The following is a 7,630-nucleotide window of genomic DNA, read 5'->3' as shown; positions in this document are numbered from 1 at the left end:
CAAGGTAAATTTGTATTTTATTTGTGTCATGGTTTTTAACTGCAAGGTCAGTATGTATTTAACTTGTCACTGTTTGTTTCCTCATGGTTTTTGATATCTACAATACAAGGTTGATATGTATTTTGTGTCATGGTTTTTAACTACAAGGTCAATTTTGGGGGGGAAGGGGAGTCTGATGAATAAAATACATATTTACCTTGTATTGTAGATGACCAGACTCCCCTCCCCCCCCCCCCCCCCCCCCCCAAAATTGACCTTATAGTAAACAAAAACCATTAGGACACAAATAGAATACATATTGACCTTGTATTGTAGATATCAAAAACCATGAGAAAACAATGACACCAAACCCCCCACAAATTGACCTTGTAGTTAACAAAAACTTTGACAAATAAAATACATATTTACCTTGTATTGTAGATTACCAAAGTTTTTAACTACAAGGTCAATTTGTGGGGGGTTTTTTGTCATTGTTTTCATTCCTCATGGTTTTTGATATCTACAATACAAGGTAAATGTATTTTTTTTTGTAATGGTTTTTATCTTCAGTCAATTTGTGTCATGGTTTTTAACTACAAGGTCAGTATGTATTTAATTTGTGTCATGGTTTTTAACTACAAGGTCAGTGTGTATTTAACATGTGTCACTGTTTTTGTTTCCTCATGGTTTGTGATATCTACAATACAAGGTCAATATGTATTTCATTTGTCATGTTTTTTATCTACAAGGTAAATTTTAAGGAGTGTGGTCATCAAAAATACAAGGTAAATTTGTATTTTAACTACACGGTCAGTCTGTATATTGTGTCATTGTTTTTGTTCCTCATGGTTTTTGATATCTACAATACAAGGTCAATGTATATTTTATTTGTGTCATGGTTTCTATTAACAACGTCAATTTTGGGGGGTGTCTGATCATCTATAATACAAGGTCAATATGTTTTGTTTTTTTTTGTCATGGTTTTTAATTACAAAGTCTATGTAATTTGTCATGTTTTTTGTTACAAGGTCAAGTTTAAGAAGTCTGGTCATCTATAATAAAAGGTAAATTTGTATTTAATTAGTGTCCATGGATTTTGTTGTCTACAAGGTCAATTTTAAGGAGTCTTGTCATTTACAATACAAGGTAAATTTATATTTTATTTGTCCTCATGGTTTTTGTTACTACAAGGTCTGTATATATTTTGGGCCTTTTTTTTTTTTTGGTTTCCTCATGGTTTTTGATATGTACAATACAAGGTTAATATGTATTTCATTAGTCATGGTTTTTGTTATCTATTAGGTCACTTTTAAGAAGTCTGGTAATCTACAATACAAGGTAAATGTATATTTTATTTGTAATGGTTTTTGTTAACTACAAGGTCAATTTGCGGGGTTTTGGTCATATACAATAAAAGGTCAGTATGTATTTATTTTGTGTTTTTTGTTTCCTCATGTTTTTGATATCTACAATTTGTCTATTTTGTGTCGTCATGGTTTCTATTAACTACAAGGTCAATTTTTGGGGGTCTGGTCATCTACAAACCAAGTTCGATTTGTATTTAATTTGTGTCCTTTTCATCTTCAAGGTCACTTTTGCGGGTCTGGTCATCTACAATACAAGGTCAATATGTATTTCATTTGTCATGGTTTCTATTAATTACAAGGTCAATTTTGGGGGTCTGTTTAACTACAATCCAAGTTCGATTTGTATTTAATTTGTGTCCTTTTCATCTTCAAGGTCACTTTTGCGGGTCTGGTCATCTACAATACAAGGTCAATATGTATTTCATTTGTCATGGTTTTTGTTATCTACAAAGTAAATTTTGTATTTTAACTACACGGTCAGTCTGTATATTGTGTCATTGTTTTTGTTTCCTCATGGTTTTTGATATCTACAATACAAGGTCAATATATATTTTATTTGTGTCATGGTTTCTATTAACAACAAGGTCTATTTTGGGGGGTGTCTGATCATCTACAATACAAGGTCAATATGCCTTTTTTTTTTTGTCATGGTTTTTAACTACAAAGTCAATATTTAATTTGCCATGTTTTTTGTTATCTACAAGGTCAATTTTAAGGAGTCTTGTCTTCTACAATACAAGGTAAATTTGTATTGTATTTGTTCTTATGGTTTTTGTTACTACAAGGTCGGTATGTATTTTGGGCCTTTTTTTTGTTTCCTCATGGTTTTTGATATCTACAATACAAGGTAAATTTGTATTGTATTTGTTCTTATGGTTTTTGTTACTACAAGGTCGGTATGTATTTTGGGCCTTTTTTTTGTTTCCTCATGGTTTTTGATATCTACAATACAAGGTTAATATGTATTTCATTTGTCATGGTTTTTATCTATTAGGTCAATTTTAAGAAGTCTGGTAATCTACATTACAAGGTAAATATATATTTTATTTGTCATGGTTTTTGTTAACTACAAGGTCAATTTGCGGGGTTTTGGTCATATACAATAAAAGGTCAGTATGTATTTAGTTTGTGTTTTTTGTTTCCTCATGTTTTTGATATCTACAATTAGTCTATATTGTGTCATCATGGTTTCTATTAACTACAAGGTCAATTTTGGGTTCTGGTCATTTTCAATCCAAGTTCGATTTGTATTTAATTTGTGTCCTTTTCGTCCTCAAGGTATCTTTTGCGGGTCTGGTCATCTACAATACAAGGTCAATATGTATTTCATTTGTCATGGTTTCTATTAATTACATGGTCAATTTTGGGGGGCTCTGGTCATGTACAATGCAAGGTAAATTTGTATTTAATTAGTGTCCATGGATTTAGTTATCTACAAGGTCAATTTTAAGGAGTCTTGTCTTCTACAATACAAGGTAAATTTGTATTGTATTTGTTCTTATGGTTTTTGTTACTACAAGGTCGGTATGTATTTTGGGCCTTTTTTTTGTTTCCTCATGGTTTTTGATATCTACAATACAAGGTTAATATGTATTTCATTTGTCATGGTTTTTATCTATTAGGTCAATTTTAAGAAGTCTGGTAATCTACATTACAAGGTAAATATATATTTTATTTGTCATGGTTTTTGTTAACTACAAGGTCAATTTGCGGGGTTTTGGTCATATACAATAAAAAGTCAGTATGTATTTAGTTTGTGTTTTTTGTTTCCTCATGTTTTTGATATCTACAATTAGTCTATATTGTGTCATCATGGTTTCTATTAACTACAAGGTCAATTTTGGGTTCTGGTCATTTTCAATCCAAGTTCGATTTGTATTTAATTTGTGTCCTTTTCGTCCTCAAGGTATCTTTTGCGGGTCTGGTCATCTACAATACAAGGTCAATATGTATTTCATTTGTCATGGTTTCTATTAATTACATGGTCAATTTTGGGGGGCTCTGGTCATGTACAATGCAAGGTAAATTTGTATTTAATTAGTGTCCATGGATTTAGTTATCTACAAGGTCAATTTTAAGGAGTCTTGTCTTCTACAATACAAGGTAAATTTGTATTTTATTTGTCATGGTTTTTATCTATTAGGTCAATTTTAAGAAGTCTGGTAATCTACATTACAAGGTAAATATATATTTTATTTGTCATGGTTTTTGTTAACTACAAGGTCAATTTGCGGGGTTTTGGTCATATACAATAAAAGGTCAGTATGTATTTAGTTTGTGTTTTTTGTTTCCTCATGTTTTTGATATCTACAATTAGTCTATATTGTGTCATCATGGTTTCTATTAACTACAAGCTCAATTTTGGGTTCTGGTCATTTTCAATCCAAGTTCGATTTGTATTTAATTTGTGTCCTTTTCGTCCTCAAGGTATCTTTTGCGGGTCTGGTCATCTACAATACAAGGTCAATATGTACTGTATTTCATTTGTCATGGTTTCTATTAATTACATGGTCAATTTTGGGGGGCTCTGGTCATGTACAATGCAAGGTAAATTTGTATTTAATTAGTGTCCATGGATTTAGTTATCTACAAGGTCAATTTTAAGGAGTCTTGTCTTCTACAATACAAGGTAAATTTGTATTTTATTTGTCATGGTTTTTATCTATTAGGTCAATTTTAAGAAGTCTGGTAATCTACATTACAAGGTAAATATATATTTTATTTGTCATGGTTTTTGTTAACTACAAGGTCAATTTGCGGGGTTTTGGTCATATACAATAAAAGGTCAGTATGTATTTAGTTTGTGTTTTTTGTTTCCTCATGTTTTTGATATCTACAATTAGTCTATATTGTGTCATCATGGTTTCTATTAACTACAAGCTCAATTTTGGGTTCTGGTCATTTTCAATCCAAGTTCGATTTGTATTTAATTTGTGTCCTTTTCGTCCTCAAGGTATCTTTTGCGGGTCTGGTCATCTACAATACAAGGTCAATATGTACTGTATTTCATTTGTCATGGTTTCTATTAATTACATGGTCAATTTTGGGGGGCTCTGGTCATGTACAATGCAAGGTAAATTTGTATTTAATTAGTGTCCATGGATTTAGTTATCTACAAGGTCAATTTTAAGGAGTCTTGTCTTCTACAATACAAGGTAAATTTGTATTTTATTTGTCATGGTTTTTATCTATTAGGTCAATTTTAAGAAGTCTGGTAATCTACATTACAAGGTAAATATATATTTTATTTGTCATGGTTTTTGTTAACTACAAGGTCAATTTGCGGGGTTTTGGTCATATACAATAAAAGGTCAGTATGTATTTAGTTTGTGTTTTTTGTTTCCTCATGTTTTTGATATCTACAATTAGTCTATATTGTGTCATCATGGTTTCTATTAACTACAAGCTCAATTTTGGGTTCTGGTCATTTTCAATCCAAGTTCGATTTGTATTTAATTTGTGTCCTTTTCGTCCTCAAGGTATCTTTTGCGGGTCTGGTCATCTACAATACAAGGTCAATATGTATTTCATTTGTCATGGTTTCTATTAATTACATGGTCAATTTTGGGGGGCTCTGGTCATGTACAATGCAAGGTAAATTTGTATTTAATTAGTGTCCATGGATTTAGTTATCTACAAGGTCAATTTTAAGGAGTCTTGTCTTCTACAATACAAGGTAAATTTGTATTTTATTTGTCATGGTTTTTGTTACTACAAGGTCGGTATATATTTGGGCCTTTTTTTTTTTTTTCCTCATGGTTTTTGATATCTACAATACAAGGTTAATATGTATTTCATTTGTCATGGTTTTTATCTACAAGGTCAATTTGAAGGAGTCTGTTCATCCACAATACAAGGTAAATTTGTATTTTATTTGTGTCATTGTTTTTAACTACAAGGTCCGTATGTATTTAACTTGTCACTGTTTTTGTTTCCTCATGGTTTTTGATATCTACAATCCAAGGTTAATATGTATTTCATTTGTCATGGTTTTTATTAACAAGGTCAATTTTGGGGGGTGTGGGATCATCTATAATACAAGGTCAATATGTATTTTTTTTTTTGTCATGGTTTTTAACTACAAAGTCAATATGTAATTTGTCATGTTTTTTGTTATCTACAAGGTCAATTTTAAAGAATCTGGTCACCTACAATACAAGGTAAATTTGTATTTTATTTGTGTCATGGTTTTTAACTACATGGTCAGTATGTATTTAACTTTGTCACTGTTTGTTTCCTCATGGTTTGTGATATCTACAATACAAGGTCAATATGTATTTAATTTGTCATGATTTTTGTTATCTACAAGGTAAATTTTAAGGAGTTTGGGCATCAAAAATACAAGGTAAATTTGTATTTTAACTACACGGTCAGTACGTATATTGTCATTGTTTGTTTCCTCATGGTTTTTGATATCCTCTAATCCAAGGTCAATGTATATTTTATTTGTGTCATGGTTTCTATTAACACCAAGGTCAATTTTGGGGGGTGTCTGATCATCTATAATACAAGGTCAATATGTATTTTTTTTGTCATGGTTTTTAACTACAAAGTCAATATGTAATTTGTCATGTTTTTTTATCTACAAGGTCAATTTTAAAGAGTCTGGTAATCTACAATACAAGGTAAATTTGTATTTTATGTGTCATGGTTTTTGTTACTACAAGGTTGGTATGTATTTCGGGACTTTTTTTTTTTTAGGTTTAGGGTTTGGCCTTTGTTTTAATGTTTTTGATATCTACAATAAGTTTATGTATTTTGTCGTCATGGTTTCTATAAACTACAAGGTCAATTTTGGGGTTCTGGTCATCTACAATCCAAGTTCGATTTGTATTTAATTTGTCCTTTTTATCTTCAAGGTCACTTTTGCACGTATGGTCATCTACAATACAAGGTCACTATGTATTTCATTTGTCATGGTTTCTATTAATTACAAGGTCAATTTTGGGGGGCTCTGGTTATCTACAATACAAAGTAAATATGTATTTTTTGCCATGGTATTTATCTACAAGGTCAATTTTGGGGGTTTGGTCATCTACAATACAAGGTCAATATGTATTTCCTTTGTCATGGTTTTTGTTATCTACAAGGTCAATTTTAAGGAGTCTGGTCTTCTACAATACAAGGTCAGTATGTATTTAATTTGTGTCCTCATGGTTTTTGTTTTCTACAAGGTCAATTTTAGGGGTCTTGTCATCGACAATACATGTTAAATATGTATTTAATTTGTGTCATCATGGTTTTTGATATCTACAAGGTCAATTTTGGAGTCTGGTTATCTACAATACAAAGTCAATATGTATATAATTTGTGTCCTCATGGTGTTTGTTTCCTCAATTTTTGATATCTACAAGGTCAAAATTGGTTTATTCCACTATGCAATGCAACACTCTTACCTAATGTTATTCATTCATGTGACTCATTTCTCATTCTTACACCCTGCAGCGCTACAACAGTACACAAGTCTTAAACAATGTGTTATGGGTCACGTTCCTGCTTCTCCTCCTGCTGTGCGCACTGTTGAGTGCATGGCGGAGCACATCAATAGGTGTTCCCTCTCCGCTGCGGGTGTGCCTCTGCAAGAGATCTGCAATCAACACACCTGCCCGTGATGAGCAACCAGCCTTCATAAGCCAGCGCGTCTTGAGATCCGGTGCCAGAACGTAGTTTCTCCGAACAGTACAGTAAGCCAACACATCTCCAGCCTTCTCGCTCCCTTTGTTCCCTTCCTGTCGTGTTTACGGTCTTTTGTGTTGTCGTCCTCCAGCTTCCTCTTCGTCTACCTGGACCCCCTTTGGATTCCTTCTTGCCTTCCTGGACCAAGACCTCGCTCCTGCCCTCTGACGTCCAAGCCTTTTTCTCCTTTTGGACTTCCGCCTCTATCTCAACACGCACACTCAACACCCTCTGGTGACCACGCTCAGATAATACTTACACATAGTCACACTCCATCTCTTTAAGGTAATCACACACTGCACTCACATACTGAGTTGTCAATAAACACGCTGGCAGCTAACATCATCGTCTCTCTGCAGTCTTCTTTTCCCGCTGTTCTGTCACACAATCTTACTTATTTTGTCATTCATTTGTTCATCCACGTTATCATTCTTACACCATGCACCGCAACAACACTATAGTATAGGTGTAATATGATCAAACTTTCTTGTTAAAAGTATAAAAGCAGCATTTTCTACCAACTAATAATTTAATGCTAGACAAAAGGAGGCCTGAAAAAAATAGATAACAGTAATGTAGAGAGATGTAAATAACTGATTAATAATGAT

General features: G+C 32.5%; 1 long non-coding RNA gene across 2 annotated transcripts; it reads left to right on the top strand.

Moving 5' to 3' along the window:
- Nucleotides 1-506: 506 nt before the first annotated feature.
- On the top strand, nucleotides 507-7,362 carry LOC133569037 (uncharacterized). Of its 2 annotated transcripts, XR_009809732.1 has the most exons (4): nucleotides 507-1,602; nucleotides 1,720-2,086; nucleotides 2,341-7,030; nucleotides 7,114-7,362. It is a non-coding gene; the product is annotated as an uncharacterized LOC133569037 (long non-coding RNA). The 2 variants fall into 2 exon arrangements; XR_009809731.1 differs by lacking the exons at nucleotides 507-1,602; nucleotides 1,720-2,086 and having other exon boundaries at nucleotides 2,190-7,030.
- Nucleotides 7,363-7,630: the final 268 nt, after the last annotated feature.

This window comes from Nerophis ophidion, linkage group LG15 (genome assembly GCF_033978795.1).
Source record: "Nerophis ophidion isolate RoL-2023_Sa linkage group LG15, RoL_Noph_v1.0, whole genome shotgun sequence".
NCBI classification, from domain to species: Eukaryota; Metazoa; Chordata; class Actinopteri; order Syngnathiformes; family Syngnathidae; genus Nerophis; species Nerophis ophidion.
This window is presented reverse-complemented; position numbering and strand designations above follow the sequence as displayed.